This window comes from Mercenaria mercenaria, chromosome 14 (assembly GCF_021730395.1).
Source record: "Mercenaria mercenaria strain notata chromosome 14, MADL_Memer_1, whole genome shotgun sequence".
Classification (NCBI taxonomy): Eukaryota; Metazoa; Mollusca; class Bivalvia; order Venerida; family Veneridae; genus Mercenaria; species Mercenaria mercenaria.
In genome coordinates, this window is record NC_069374.1 from 40389152 (window position 1) to 40406717 (window position 17566).

The following is a 17566-nucleotide window of genomic DNA, read 5'->3' on the forward strand; positions in this document are numbered from 1 at the left end:
TTTTGTAAACATTGATAAATATAGAACGAGACGTGACAGTATTTTTAGACACTATCGCATGCGCATATTTTGCTTCTGTCACTAATAATCAATAGAGCGCACATGTATATAATTTGATTTTGGCATTTGAGGGTTCAATTTATAGACTCGTCTACTGATTAGGGAAATCAGCATGATTTATTTTGCCTTAATTAGGTAAGAACTATCGAACTGAATAACATTACCTAAACAACGGACCGTTCCAATATTAAAAGTACAAAAACATTGCTGACCTCAAGATTGAACTATAGGTATCGCACAGTTTGAAATGGAAACAAACAATAACATAAAATGAAGTCAGTACACTACGTTTACGAATCAGTGATTCTTCGTTGGCTGAGCGGTTACGGTATTCCTACTATACTTTTTCGTCGGGAGTTTGATTCCCAGACCTATAAAAATTTTGTTTTTAAAACTGTATTTAATTTCTTTTTCTTCAATACGATTCAATAAAGACAAAATGAGTTAGTTATCTAGTTCTAACTTGTTCACTAACTTATATGTGTCACTATTAACACATAATTATGTTTATAAGTACCGCACAGTATTATTAGCAATATGTAAATAAACAATCAGTAGCGCTCTCGTATAAAAAAAGATATACGAAGTAAAATCAATAGTTGGCTTGATGGCGCCGTAGGTTGAGTATATGGATATGTATTCATTTTGTAGTGATAGTTTTGACAATTCGAACCTTGCATCTGTTCAACATTTTTTTTTAGTTTGCATTACATACTTTGTGTAAGTTTGTTTTCCTCTGGTTTCTAATTTATTGTTTCATACATGTCATATCTCCCGCCAGGGAGACTTTTTCTCCAGTATTTTCAGTATATCTCCCGGTCTCCCACCGGGACATGAAAATCTCCCGTAAAAAAAAATCAGAAAAAGAAATAATCTGGCGAAAAATCGTATCTCGGACCCAAAGTATACAAGGATAAAAACCATGGTATACCGATCTAGCATGGTTTATTGATTGTTTGTAACATGTTTCTTACTCGCCCCTTGAAGATTAATGAAGTCAGTCATGTGCTAAGTTCAGCATTGATTTACTTATTATTGGATTAGGTAATAACTGATGTGTTTGACTAATTGCCAATTAAAGTGTGATTGACGTAAAGTTGATATAAACAGGGTGGGGTACATTACGGAAAATAAGCTGTGTCTTTGATTAAGAAAATGATTGTGTTTGATTGAAATTAAACAAGAGCTCGTCGAACACAAAATGCATCCCTTGATGCATTCAGTAATTGCACAAGGAACAGAAATTATATGCTCACTGTAAACAAAAGTTCTACCATTCTGGTTTAATCTGACCTTGACCTTTAACCTATTAACCTAACAAGAGATTACAGAGTGATCTTGGCGCCATCCACTGAGCCATTTTTGAATGTTCCAAATTTCAAGACTAGCTCAAGGTCAAAATCAATGTCAAATTTCATTTCGGTACAAAACAATGTGTATGTGGTCCAAATTTGAAAGCTGTGGCTTGAGAAATGTGAAAGCAGGTCACTAGATCAATTTCAAGGTTAAAGTTCATTTCGGTAGACAGAACTATGCATGTGCTTCAAATTGAAGGCTGTAGCTTGAGAAATGTGAAAGTAGGTAATAGGTAAAAATCAATGTCAAATTTCAATTCAGAACACAAAAATATGCATGCGGTCCAAATTTGAAGCCTGTAGCTTCAGAAATGTGAAAGTAGGTCACTATGTCAATCTCAAGATCAAAGTTCATTTCGGTACACAAAACTATGCATGTGGTTCAAATCTGAAGGCTGTAGCTTGAAAAATGTGAAAGTAGGTCACTAGGTCAAAATCAACTTTTTTAATCAAGGTCAAATTTTATTTCGGAACACAAAACTATGCAGGTGATCCAAATTTGAAGCCTGTACCTCCAGAAATGTGAAAGTAGGCCACTAGGTCAACCTCAAGATCAAAGTTCATTTCAGTACACAAAACTATGCTTGTGGTTCAAATTTGAAGGCTGTAGCTTGAGAAATGTAAAAGTAGGTCACTAGGTCAAAATCAAGATCAAATTTTATTTCGGAACAAAGAACTATGCATGTGGTCCAAATTTGAAGCCTGTACCTTCAAAAATGTGAAAGTAGGTCACTAGGTCAATCTCAAGGTCAAAGTTTTTTTCGGTACACAAACCTATGCATGTGGTCCAAATTTGAAGGCTGTAGCTACAGAAATGTGAAAGTAGGTCACTAGGTCAAGATCAAGGTCAACTCATGTCAAGGTTCATCTTGCCACTCAAAACTATACATGTGGTCCAAATTTGAATGATGTAAGTTATGGACATGAAGGTTCTAAGTTTTTCCCTATATAAGTCTATATGAACCATATGACCCCTAGGGCGTGGCCATATTTGACCCTAGAGGGATAATTTGAACAAACTTTGTAGAGAACCACTAAATGATGCTACATTACAAAATATCAAAGCCATAGTCCTTGTGGTTTGGACAAGAAGATTTTCAAAGTTTTTCCCTATATAAGTCTATGTAAACCATGTGACCCCCAGGGCGGAGCCATATTTGACCCTAGGGGAATAATTTGAACAATCTTAGTAGAGGACCACTAGATGATGTCATATACAAAATATCAAAGCCCTAGGCCCTGTGGTTTTGGACAAGAGGTTTTTCAAAGTTTTTTCCTATATAAGTCTATATAAACCATGTGACCCCCGGGGTGGGGCCATATTTGACCCCAGGGAAATAATCTGAAAAATCTTGGTAGAGGACCACTAGATTTTGCTACATACCAAATATCAAAGCCCTAGGCCCTATGGTTTTGGACAAGAAAATCAGAAACCGTTTTAACTGTTCCTGGCCAATGTGACCTTGACCTTTGACCTAATGACCTCAAAATCAGTAGGGATCATCTGCTGGTCATGGCCAACCTAACTATCAATTTTCCTGACACTAGGCCCAAGCGTTCTAGAGTTATTGCCTGAAAACCATTTTACTGTTCCTGGTCACTGTGACCTTGACCTTTGACATACTGACCTCAAAATCAATAGGAGTCATCTGCTGGTCATGGCCAACCTAATTATCAATTTTCCTGACACTAGGCCCAAGCGTTCTTGAGTTATCATCCGGAAACGGATTGGTCTACATTCCGACCGACCGACCAACAGACCAACCGACCTACCGACCGACATCTGCAAAACAATATACCCCTCCTTCTTCGAAGGGGGGCATAAAAATGTTGGTATTTTCCTGATTATACGTGATTATGCTACGTGCAAAACGGGCAATTATTTAATTCTCAGGCAATTTGTTTTAACAAGTTCATAATGTTCCATTTCTGAAAAGAAATGACTGCCCTCAAAAGATCTTCCCACAATCTTTTGAGTATTGTATGCTAAAACATATCATGTATTTATTGACATAAGTTGGAACTGTTAGTGTACAAGAGTATATTTATTATCCCCCAACGAAAGTCCATATCTAGGAAATGGTTGGGAATATTTATTTAAAACTTCATATACATGTTCACCACTACGAGTTCTTGCGGCCCGTCAAGTTTCAGTCAGATTGCCCAAGTAACACCAGAGTTATGGCCCTTAGAAGTTTCTAGTGTTAACTATATAGGGTACTATAAATATGGCATTTTCTGCATCATAACTTTTGATATATTTGACCTTGAACTATGAAACTTTAACAGAATTTAGAGCACTATAATGTGGTTGTGCACACACAATTTCGTATGGATTTCTTTTGTAACTGCAGAGTTATTGCCCTTTTATTGTCTAAAAATCCACATATTTGTACATAACAAACTTGCCATTTGGGAGAATTTCATTAAATTTCTTTCATTCTTTTCTGTGAACATTTATTATAAACATGTGAAGTTGCGCACCCACACCTGGTCGCCCACTTGCCTTGGTCACCCGGGGTGACCCCCGGGTCAAAATTGACCCCGCCCAAGGGGTCACTTGATTTTACAAAGGAAAATCTTTAAAAATCTTCTTCTCAAAAACCAGAAGACCTAGAGCTTAGATATTTGGCTTCTAGCATTGCCTAGTGGACCTCTACTAAAGTTGTTCAAATCATGACCCCGGGGTCAAAATTGACCCCGCCCCATGGGTCACTTGATTTTACATAGGAAAATCTTCAAAAATTTTCTAAAAATAAACCAGAAGGCCTAGAGCTTAGATATTTCACATGTAGCATTGCCTAGTAGACCTCTACAAAATTTGTTCAAATCATGACCCCAGGGTCAAAATTGACCCTGCCCCAGGGGTCACTTGATTTTACATAGGAAAATCTTCAAACATTTTCTAAATATAAACCAGAAGGCCTAGAGCTTAGATATTTCACATGTAGCATTGCCTAGTGGACCTCTACAAAATTTGTTCAAATCATGACCCCCGGGGTGAAAATTGACCCCGCTTCAGGGGTCACTTGATTTTACATAGGAAAATCTTCAAAAAATTTCAAAAAATAAACCAGAAGGCCCAGATCTTAGATATTTGACATGTAGCATTGCCTAATAGACTTCTACAAAATTTGTTCAAATCATGACCCCCAGGGTCAAAATGACCACGCCCCATGGGGTTACTTCATTGTACATAGAAAAATCTTCAAAATTTTCTAAAAATAAACCAGAAGGCCTAGAGCTTAGATATTTCATATGTAGCATTACCTAGTGGACCTCTACAAAATTTGTTCAAATCATGACCCCTGGGTCAAAATTGACCCTGCTCCAGGGGTCACTTGATTTTACATAGGAAAATCTTCAAAAAATTTCTAAAAATAAACAAGGCCTAGATCTTAGATATTTGACATGTAGCATTGCCTAGTAGACTTCTACAAAATTTGTTCAAATCATGACCCCTGGGATCAAATTGACCCCGCCCCATGGGGTTACTTGATTGTACATAGAAAAATCTTCAAAATTTTCTAAAAATAAACCAGAAGGCCTAGAGCTTAGATATTTGACATGTAGCATTGCCTAGTAGACCTCTACAAAATTTATTTAAATCTTGACCCCCCCAGGGTCAAATTGACCCAGCCCCAGGGGTTACTTGATTGTACATAGGGAAATCTTCATAAATTTGCTAAAAATAAACCAGAAGGCCTAGATCTTAGATATTTGATTTGTAACATTTCCTAGTAGACTTCTACAAACTTTGTTCAAATCATGACCCCCGGGGTAAAATTGGCCCCGCCCCAGGGGTTACTTGATTGTACATCGGAAAATCTTCCAAAAAATTTCTAAAAATCATCAGTTTGACATTAGAAACATGTAGCTCATATTACTCTGGTGAACGATCCAGGGTCATCATGACCCTCTTGTTTTTCATTTTTAATTTTCCATCAATATTTATAATCAACATGTGAAATTTTGTTTCCTCTCCCGTTCCCCCGCACCCCCACACCCTTAAAAAAATAAATATATATACATATATATATTTCCATTCCTTTTTTTTTTTTTTTAAATGTTCAAACCTTCAACATGTTAAGTTGTGACTGCACAAGCCTTGCCCTCAGTCATGTTCAAGATATCTTACCAGTGTTCTCGTAAGGACATCTGTTTTTTTAAGTTCAAATGTACATGTTAAACAACAACACCTGGTGCCAAACCACTCAAAGACAATATTTCATTCCAGTTAAACTTCAAGCTCATATTTCAATTAACTGCATTTAATTTTAAAAGCTAAGCTTATTACAGTAAGCATATCCCATTCAAAATAAATTCTTTAGTCAGGATCAAAGTATCATATATTTATTATGTACTCTTTAATTAAACATTTGTTTTCTGTTAAATTGATTTTGACTAATGAAATTATTTGCTTCTTATTAACATCCTTAACTTTTTGCCGGATATATTTTTTCGCCATTCCTCACCACAAACCCTTTCGGCGGGGGATACCAATTCATCGAATTTGCTTGTTGACATAAATTTTACCAGCAAAATCTGCATTGCTAAACAATCTGACTAAAGTACTTGATCTTCTAAACGAAGATCTGAGAACGACCCATTCACATACGTCTTCTGTATATTTTGGATTTCCAGTATTGCTATTTTTATTTTAACCAATCAGACGACTTGTTCGAATGTTAAAGAGTAAGAAAAATGTACAGACATTCCAGGGCTCGAACCCGAGACCCCTCGCTTACAAAGCAAGTGACTTACCGACTGAGCTAAGCGGCTATCTGATACATTACGACATAAGTATTATTAATATCAAAAGTCAAGGCTACAGGTAGATTTGCAAAATGTTGTAAGTTAAGCTTTGATTGGCTAGCGAAAGGGTCGTCAGAACGAGGCCATGAATAGGTCGTTCTCAGATCCTAAGCGTAGCGTAGTAGGATATGTACTTTAGTCAGATTGATTGCTAAATAAATTCTGTTATATCTTATTATACCAGGTGTCTTTATTTTTATGAAGAATTAGTTGTAACTTAATGATTTAGGTAAAGAATGAGTTCAAAACTGCTATTTAGCGTGTAAAAAAATATGAACAAATTAAAAAGTCTCCCTTATTTTCTTTATCAAACATAGTGTACTGACTTCATTTTATGTTATTGTTTTGTTTGTTTACATTTTAAAACACCATAATATTGTGTGATACCTATAGTTCAATTTTGAGGTATACGTGTGCGCTCCATTGATTATCATGTTAGGTGTTATTTTTTCTCACTGTCATGTGATGTTTGGAAGGTACTAGCTGAATAGAATCCGTTTTTTTATATACTGGGAAACCCTTATAATAAATTGTAGACAAAAGTTTTAATTTTAATTTATTAGGAAAACAACAATTTTCAACAGAATTTGATGAAAAATATATTGTTAGAACATCAAATAGAGTGGTTTCGGGGTTAATGGCCGTTTTAGCAATGCAATACCATATCGGACACATTCTAGTTTCAATTTCCTATTCTAGCGAGTCTAAATATAGATCAGACTGTCCCACACATTTTCAGGGGTTAATTTTGATAAAACATTGTACAAATTGATAACCAGTCAAGGTAATTACCATGTCGGCCGTTTTCGATGCTGTTCGGCCACACTGATGGGTTTTAAAAAAAACAATGTTGTTTTGAAAACAAGAGGGCCATGATGGCCTTATATCGCTCACCTGTGTTGAGTTGCTTGCTTAAACAAATTTCTTTGCTTAAGCTTCACTAACAAAAACTAGGTGAGTAGGTCATGGTAAAGATTATTCAAGATAACTACTGAAATCTGTTTAACAATTTAAACTGGTGGACCAAATTTCTTTGCTGTAGCTTCAAAAACAAGAAAGTAGGTCACTAGTTCAGGGTTAAAAATATTAAAGATGAGTATTGAAATCAGTATCAAAAGTTTTAAACGTGGTCAAAATTTCTATGCTGTACCTTCAAAAACAAGAAAGTAGGTCAGTAGGTCAGGACTAGGACAATTCAAGATGAATATTGAAATCTGTATCAACATTATGCTTGTGGTCCAAATTTCTTTGCCACTGCTTCAAAAACAAACAAGAGGGCCATGATGGCCCTATATCGCTCACCTGAGTAGAGTTGCTTCCTTGGACAAATTTCTTAGCTAAAGCTTTAAAAACAAGAAAATTAGGACAGTGGGTCAAGGTAAAGATTATGCAAGATTATTTTTGAAATCTGTAAAAAAAAATATTACAGGTGTTCCAAATCCTTTTGCTGTAGCTTAGAAAACAAGAAAGTAGGTCAATAGGTCACAATGATGGTCACTGAAAGTCTGTTTAAAGATCAGCATGCAAAACTATACATGTCATTCAAATTTCAAAGCTGTACCTTAAAAAATAAGAAAGTAGGTCAGTAGGTCACATTCAAGGTCACTGGAAATCAGTTTTAAGATCGGTGTGCAAAACTGTACATGTCATCCAAATTTCAAGGTTGTATCTTAAAAACAAACAAGAGGGCCCGGCCATGATGGCCCTAAATCGCTCACCTGAGTACCATTGTTCAAAATGATATGATCAAGTTTTGACATAGATTACATAGGCATACACATTAAATATCATCAGGATAAATATTTTCTTGTAACAGTCCCTTCTGACCTATGGGACATGTACTAGTCAGGGCCAATCTCCATACCAAGTTTGAGGGTCCTAGGCTCAAATGCTGCATTTTTGTACTAGCATGACTATTCCTTGCCCTGGAAGACTTAAATAACATTTAAAACCAATCTCATTAGATGCTGCTGAGGTATATTCATTTACATTAAATAAAGGGAGAAAATCTGTCATAAATTCAGTCAAAAGTTATCTACCCTGATTGTCCGAGTCCATCTGATGGCATAAATGACATTTCAAATCAGTATCTTCATTGGTGGCTGAGATACACCCATTTTAATTTGAAACAAATGGAGGTAATTTGACATAAAATCAGTACATAGTTATCCCCCCTGATTGTCTCAGTCCAACTAATGACAATGATGAAATTTCAAATGAGTTCTATAAATACTTACTGAAATAAATCCATTTTTATTAAAATAAGGGGAGGTAATCATGCATTGGTATGTAGAAGATACAGAGTACAAGCCTTTACAACAATATATTAGAAAAGTATTCATATCGATATAATATATATATATGTTCAATCAAGAGTTATCTAACATGACTATTTCTTACCATGGAAGACATAAATAATGTTTCAAACCAGTCTCATTAGAACCTGCTAAGGTATATTCATTTAGATAAAAAATAAAAGGAGGTAATTTGTCAGAAATTCAGTCAATATGTGTCTTCACTGATTGTCCAAGTCCATCTGATGGCATAAATGAAATTTCAGATCAGTATCTTCATTTGTTACGGAGATATACCCATTTTAATTTGAAATAAAGGGAGGTAATTTGACAAAAAAATCAGTCCATAGTTATCTACCCTGTCCAACCAATGACAGTAATGAAATTTCAAATGAGTCCTATAAGTACCTACCGATATAAATCCATTTTGATTAAAATCATGGGAGGTAATCAGATATAAAATAACTCAGGAACCTATAATTGGATCTGACAGATTCGTCATGGAATCCAAGATTTATTGTTGTTGAAGATATTTTGCAAGTTTGTATCAAATCAAACCATAAATGAAGTCTCTATATGGCTGCAAAAGCCAAAATAGCAAATTTTGGACCTATAAGGGGCCATAACTCTGGAACCCATGATGGGATCTGGCCAGTTTTCAAAAGGAACTGAGATATTATGCCAATACAAGTTGTGTGCAAGTTTGATTAACGTTGATTGCAAAATGTTGTCTCTATCGTGTTCACAAGCCAAAAATAACAAATTTTGGCCCTTAAAGATAACTCTGGAACCCATAAAGGTATCTGGCCAGTTTTCAAAAGCATCCCAGATATTATGCCACTACAACTTTTGTGCAAGTTTGATTAAAACTGATTGCAAAATGTGGTCTCTATTGTGTTCACAAGCTAAAATAGCAAATTTTGGCCCTTTAAGGGCAATAACTCTGGAAGCCATGATGGGATCTGGCCAGTTTTCGAAAGGAACCGAGATATTATGCCAATACAAGTTGTGTGCAAGTTTGATTAAAGCTGATTGCAAAATGTGGTCTCTATCGTGTTCACAAGCCTAAAATAGCCAATTTTGGCCCTTTAAGGGGCCATAACTCTGGAACCCATGATGGGATCTGGCCAGTTTTCGAAAGGAACCGAGATATTATGCCAATACAATTTGTGTGCAAGTTTGATTAAAGTTGATTCCAAAATGTGGTCTCTATCGTGTTCACATGCCAAAATTAGTAAATTTTGGCCCTTTAAGGGGCCATAACTCTGGAACCCATGATGGGATCTGGCCAGTTTTCGAAAGGAACTGAGTTACAATACAAGTTGTGTGCAAGTTTAATTAAAATTGATTGCAAACTGTGGTCTCTATTGTGTTCACAAGAAATTGTGAACGAACGAGATGCAGACGACGGACGGACGGACGAAGGGCGATCACAAAAGCTCACCTTGTCACTATGTGACAGGTGAGCTAAAAAGTAGGTCAGTAGGTCACATTCATGGTGCAAAACTGTACATGTCCTCCAAATTTCAAGGCTGTATCTTAAAAAACAAGAAAGTAGGTCAAGGTTACAGTCAAGTGACCCCTAATTACTTGGGGTCATAAGGTAATTATAATTAAACAGTCTAGGAAATATGATCAGATAATTTTTGAAGTAGTTTCAAATAAAAACTATGTGACCCTCGAGGTGGGGCCTCTTTTCACCCCAGGGGCATTAAAATTTGAACAATCTTGTTAGAGAGCCACTAGGCAATGCTGCATACTGAATATCATAAGCCTAGGGCTTGAACTTTCAGTCAAGAAGATTTTTAAAAGTTTTTTTCCTATGTAAAACTTGGGACCCGTAGGGAAGGGCCTCTTTTTACCCCAGAGGCATAATTTGAACAATCTTGGTAAAGAACCAACAGGCAATGCAACATAACAACAAGGCACTCTGAAAGACAGCTAAATCCCCCGCCACTGTTATGGATGGTGAAAGGGTAAACCTTTGACCCTGAGCTGTGACCTTGACCTTGAACTGACATGGCTGACTCATGAAATACGCACATAGTCTTGATGAGGTGATTAGTTGACCCAAGTTTCATGAAAATCCTACAGAGTTCAAACCTTTGACCTTGAGTTGTGACCTTGACTTTGAGTTGACATGGCTGACTCATGAGTTCTTGATGAGGTGATCATGAGACCAAAGTTTGTTGAAATTCCTTGAAGGGTTTTAGGAGATACAGAGTACACACAAAATTGAAGGCTCAAACCTTAGACCCTAAGGTGTGACCTTGACCTTAAGCCTGCATGGCTGACTCGTGAGTTCTGCACATCGTCTTGATGAGGTGATCATTTGACCCAGGTTTCATATGAATCCTTCAAGGGGATTAGGAGATAGAGCGGACACAAAATGGAAGACTCAAACCTTTGACCCTGAGTTGTGATCTTGACCTTGACCCAACATGGCTGACTCATAAGTTCTGCACATCCTCTTGATGAGGTGATCATTTGACACAAGTTTCATGAAAATCCTTCAAGGGATTTAGGAGATACAAAGCAGACACAACTTTGACCCTAATATGTGACCTTGACCTTGAGCCAACATGGCTGACTTATGAGTTCTGCACATCGTCTTGATGAGGTGATCATTTGACCTAAGTTTCATGAAAATCCTTCAAGGGGTTTAGGAGATACAGAGCGGACACAAAATGGAAGGCTCAAACCTTTGACCCTAAGTTGTGACCTTGACCTTGAGCCAGTATGGCTGACTCATGAGTTCTGCACATCGTCTTGATGAGATGACCATTTGACCAAAGTTTTATAAAATTCCTTCAAGGGGTTTAGGAGATACAGAGCGGACACAAAATGGAAGGCTCAAACGTTTGACCTTAAGTTGTGACCTTGACCTGAAGTCGACATGGGTGACTCATTAGTTCTGCACATTATCTTGATGAGGTGATCATTTGACCCAAGTTTCATGAAAATCCTTCAAGGGGTTTAGAAGATATGGAGCGGACACGAAAGTGTTACGGACGGAAGGACGGATGGAGACCATTCCTATAACCCCCCACCACTCGTGGCGGGGGATTAAAAATCAAAAGCCTAGGCCTTGCAGTTTCAGACAAGAAGATTTTTTTTTTCCCCTATATAAGTCTATATAAAACTTGGGACCCCCGGGGCAAGGCCTCTTTTCACCCCAGGGACATAACTTGAACAATCTTGGTAGAGAACCACAAGGCAATGCTACATACCAAACATCAAAGGCCTTGGTCTTGTGGTTTAAGACAAGAAGATTTTTTGATTTTTTTCCTATTTAAGTCTATGTAAAACTTAAGACCCATGGGGCGGGGCCTCTTTTCACCCCAGGGGCATAATTTGAACAACTTTGGTAGGGAACCAAAAGGCAATGCCACATACCAAATATCAAAGGCCTAGGTCTTTTGGTTTCAGACGAGAAGCTTTTTTAAGTTTTTTCCTATATAAGTCTATGTAAAACTTGGGACCCCCGAGACGGGGCCTCTTTTCACCATAGGGGCATTCTTTGAAAAATCTTTATAGAGGACCATTAGATGATGTCACATGCCAAATATTGAAGCTCTATGCCATGTGGTTTTGGACAAGAAGATTTTCAAAGTTTCCCCTATATAAGTCTATGTAAACCATGTGACCCCTAGGGCCCCGCCATATTTGACCCTAGGGGAATAATTTGAACAATCTTGGTAGAGGACCACTAAATGATACATTCCCAGCCGCGTCATACCAAAGACGTAAAAAAATGGTACTAGCAGCTTCCTCGCTTGGCGCTCAGCATTAAGGGGATAGTGCTAGGACTGGTCAGCCCGGTGTCAGTATAATGTGACTGGATGGGGTATCATGTCACGTGTCTACGGCGTGATATTCCAGTGAGGCAGCACTATAAAGTTGGGCATTGTGCTCACTGCTACAAGTAGACACCGTCGTTTATATGACTGAAAAATTGTTGAAAAAGATGTTAAACCCGAACACACACACACTAAATGATACTACATACCAAACATAAAAGCCCTATGACCTGTGGTTTTGGACAAGAAGATTTTTAAAGATTTTCCTTCCGGTTGCCATGGCAATCAGAGTTCTGTATGGAATTCAATTCTTTAAACAATTTTTAAAGAAGACCATCCAAGGAACATCCCTGTGAAGTTTCATCAAAATTGAACAGGTGGTTTAGGAGTAGATGTTGTTTAAAGGAAAGTGTGGACTGACGCCGGACGGTGAGCGATCACATTAGCTCACCATATGCCTTTGGCTCAGGTGAGCTAAAAAGTCTATGTAAAACAAGGGACCACCCGGGCATGGCCTATTCTGACCCTCCGGGTCATGATTTGAACAATCTTGGTAGAGAACCACTAGAGCATAACACATACTAAATATCTAAGCTCTGGGCCTTATGGTTTAAAACAAGATATTTTTTAAAGGTTTTTCCCTGTACAAGTCCATTTAAACCATGTGCCTCCCAGGGCGGGGCCATATTTGACCCCAGGGGAATAATTTGAACAATCTTTGTAGAGGACCACTAGATGATGCTATATACAAAACATCAAAGCCATAGGCCCTGTGGTTTTGGACAAGAAGATTTTCAGAGTTTTTTTCCTATACATGTATAGCTATATAACCATGTGACCCCCAGGGCGGGGCCATTTTTAACCCCAGGGGAATAATTTGAACAATCTGTGTAGAGGACCACTAGATGATGCTACATACCAAATATGAAAGCCCTATAACCTGTGGATTTGGACAAGAAGATTTTTAAAGATTTTCCTTTCGGTTGCCATGGCAACCAGAGTTCTGCATGGAATTCAATTTTTTGAACAATTTTTAAAGAAGACCATCCAAGGAACATCCCTATGAAGTTTCATCAAAATTGGCCTGGTGGTTAAGGAGGAGATGTTGTTTAAAGGAAAGTGTGGATGGATGACGGACGGACGTACAAATGGACTGACGCCAGACGGTGAGCGATCACAATAGCTCACCGTGAGCACAGAGCGCTCAGGGGTGAGCTAAAAACATGTAATAAATCTTTAATGAACCAAATTTAGCACTTAAAATTCATCTGAAACGTATCTACATTGTAAATTCGGAAGAACGAACAGGTAGAACATGTCACATGCCATAAATCTTTTGAAAATTAATGAATCAATTTCAGAATTTAAGAATGTAGACAAAGTAACAGAAGTTTTACATACACAATGGTCATTATCCTAAATCTAATCAACAATAGTCACACACATATAATGCTACTTGTTTTTCATTCAATTCCAAACATGCAACACATGCTCGGTAAATCCTGGAACACCAGATTGTTGGGTTAAACTATGTCACACTGACACAATGATAGGTCATATGGTGACTTTCCTGCTTTTGATGGTGGAAAAAGGCCCCAGGTGCCTTTCCATGCATTATTTCATCACGGGCGGGCTACTGGGTGAAGGGCAAGTTGTTCTGTATCAGTGATCTCAACCACTCCGCCACAGAGGCCCCTTTTGACACTGGTTATTACCTAAAAGCTGACTCATATATAAAAGACAGAAAAACAATGAAATATTTTTTTTATAGAATTAGAATTGTCCCAAAGACTAATGCGATAGGCCCACAAAGCCCCAAAACATATTATTACATCTAGGCCACTCATTTGTGTACATTTACAAATCAAAACACACAAAGTAGACATAATAATATGTTCTATTCATATCTGGGCAAAAAATGTAGATCTATATTACTCATAAGAAAAACAAGAGGGCCATGATGGCCCTATATCACTCACCTTACATGCCAAATGTTTAATTGCCTGCTTAAACAAATTTCTTTGCTATAGCTTCCTCAAAAAAAAGAAGAACTAGGTGAGAAGGTCATGGTAAAGATTCTTCAAGATAAGTACTGAAATCTGTTAACAAATTATACAGGTGGTCCAAATCTCTTTGCTGTAGCTTCAAAAACAAGAAAGTAAGTCAGTAGGTCAGGGTCAATAATATTTAAGACAAGTATTGAAATCTGTATCAAAAGTTCTACATGTGGTCCAAATTTTCATGCTGTATCTTCAAAAACAAGAAAGTAGGTCAGAAGGTCATGATTAAGACTATTCAAGATGAATATTGAAATCTGTATGAAAAAATTATACAGGTGGTCAAATTTCTATACTGTAACTTCAAAAACGAAAAAGTAGGTCAGTAGGTCATGATTAAGACTATTCAAGATGAGTATTGAAATCTGTATCAAACATTATACATGTGGTCCAAATCTTTTTGCTGTAGCTTCAAAAACAAGAAAGTAGGTCAGTAGGTCAGGGCTAAGAACATTAAAGACGAGTATTGAAATCTTTATCGCAAGTTATTGACGTGGTCCAAATTTCTATGCTGTTAAGATTGGTGTGCAAAACTGTATGTCATCCATATTTCAAGGCTGTATCTTAAAAAACAAAGAAGTAGGTCAAGGTCACAGTCAAGTGACCCCTAATTACTTGGGGTCATCAAGTAACTATAATTAAACACTATAGGAAATATGATCAGATAATTTTTGAAGTATTTTTTCCTATATAACTCATATACAAGTGACCCAAAGGGCGGGGCCTCTTTTCACCCCAGGGCCATAATTTGAACAATCTTGTTAGAGAACCACTAGGCAATGCTACATACCAAATATCAAAAGCCTAGACCTTGCAGTTTCAGGCAAGAAGATTTTTAAAGTTTTTTCCTATATAAGTCTATGTAAAACTTGGGACCCCTGGGTGGGGCCTCTTTTCACCTCAGGGGCATAATTTGAATTATCTTGGTAAAGGATCACTAGGCAATGCAACATACCAAATATCAAAAGCCTAGGCCTTGCAGTTTCAGACAAAAAGAGTTTTAAAGTTTTTCCTATATAAGTCTATGTAAAACTTGGTACCCCCGGGGTGGGGCCTCTTTTCACCCTAGGGGCATAATTTGAACAATATAAGTAGAGGACCATAAGGCAATTCTACATACCAAATATCAAAGGCCTAGGTCTTGTGGTTTCAGACAAGAAGATTTTCAAAGTTTTTTCCTATATAAGTCTATATAAACAATGTGACCCCCAGGACTGGGCCATATTTGACCCTAGGGGGATAATTTGAACAATCTTGGTAGAGGATCACTATATGATGCTACAATCCAAATATCAAAGCCCTAGATTTTTTAAGTTTTTCCTTTCCGTTGCCATGGCAACCTGAGTTCTGTGCGGAATTCAATTCTTTGAACAATTTTGAAAGGGGGCCATCCAAGGATCATTCCTGTGAAGTTTCATCAAAATTGAACAGGTGGTTTAGGAAGAGATGTTGTTTAAAGGAAAGTGTGGATGGACGGACGGACGCCGGACGGTGAGTGATCTCAATAGCTCACCCTGAGCCTTTGGTGAGCTAAAAATGCAGCAGTCTGGGGTTTGGAATGCGATCGCTAAGATAATAATAAACACTGCTCCTGAGTAGCCTGGGAATCCAGTCTGACAATTTCTAACTTATTTTCTACCTGCAAATTGACAAGTTGATATATCAGAAACTTATGGTGGCTGATTTCTGCCATTTCGTGTGTTTGTGACGGCGAGGCGAAATGTCGAAGTAACGAAAACACGAAAGGCCGAAATAATGCTGATTTGTCGTGTGTTCACCTTTCAACTTTTGAGGCGAATACACAAGTAACGAAACATTGAAGGCAAAATAAAGAAATTTCAGAGGCGAACACACAAACTTTTGTATTGATTGCTTTTCGTATCGGCGGGTATTAAAACTTTGTTATTTCGCTTTCAATGTTTCGTTACTTTGAGTATTCGCCTCGGAAGGCAAAAGGCGAACACATGAAAATTGAGCTGTAGGGTCTGCCTTAATACACTATAATAATGGTGCAAAATGAGGCATAATGTTTATATGAATTTAATACCAGAACTGAAAAACATGAAGAGTGACATGTTTTATTGCATAATTTTTTTTTATGAAACATTTTCTATCATAAATTGAGAAGATTTTTTGTATAAATGGTAAAACACATTATCTAGATAGCATTCAAAGTTCAGGTAGGCGTAATGATATGCCCTGTAAGACTGACAGAAGCTTAATGTATGTACAAATTTAATACTAGTGATAAAATATCTACACAATGACATCTTTCATGGAATACAAATCATTATCTTTCGTTTTAGGACAAATATTATTTTATAAATGGTAAAACACATTATTAAGATATTCATTTCAGCAGCATATGTGTAATTGTTATACGCATGCCTACTGGAAGGCGAATACACGAAAGGACCAAATTGCACATTTGGCGTGTGTTCGTGTCGGCGGGTCAAAGTAACGAAAGGTCAAAAACTGCTTATTTCTCGTGTGTTCGCCTTTCGAATTTCCAGGCGAATACACAAAGACACGACAAAGGAAGGGCGACAACACGAAGTTTCGATACCCGCATACACGAAAAGTGATCAATTCAAAAGTTTGTGTTTTCGCCTCTGAAATTTCGTTATTTCGCCTTCAATATTTCGTTACTTCGTGTATTCGCCTCGAATGTTGAAAGGCGAACACACGACAAATAAGCAGTTTTCGACCTTTCGTGTCTTCGACATTTCGACTCGCCGACACGAACAAATATGTATTATTTCGACCTTTCGTGTTTTCTTTAGTTCGACATTTCGCCTCACCGACACGAACACACAAAATGGCAGAAATCAGCCACCATAGAAACTCAAAGAATGCCAATTAACACTAATTAGAGCAAATTAAGTGGGATCTTTAATGCACAGATATTAGGTATGATTTCTTCTAATTAAAATCATTATTTATATATCAGTATATTACATTTTATTATAGATATTTATAATATTTAAAGTCATTAATCATTATGTACCTTTTTCACTTAAATATTTTTTCTGCAGTGTCCGAGTTGACAAGAATTGTAAAAATTTTGTCAGGCTTCCTCGGCCACTTTAAAAATAGATTTGAAACATCTTCAACCTCCCTCAAGCGTTTACGTACATAGAATATACAATATTGATTTATAAGATTGTAAACTCGATTCCTCAAAA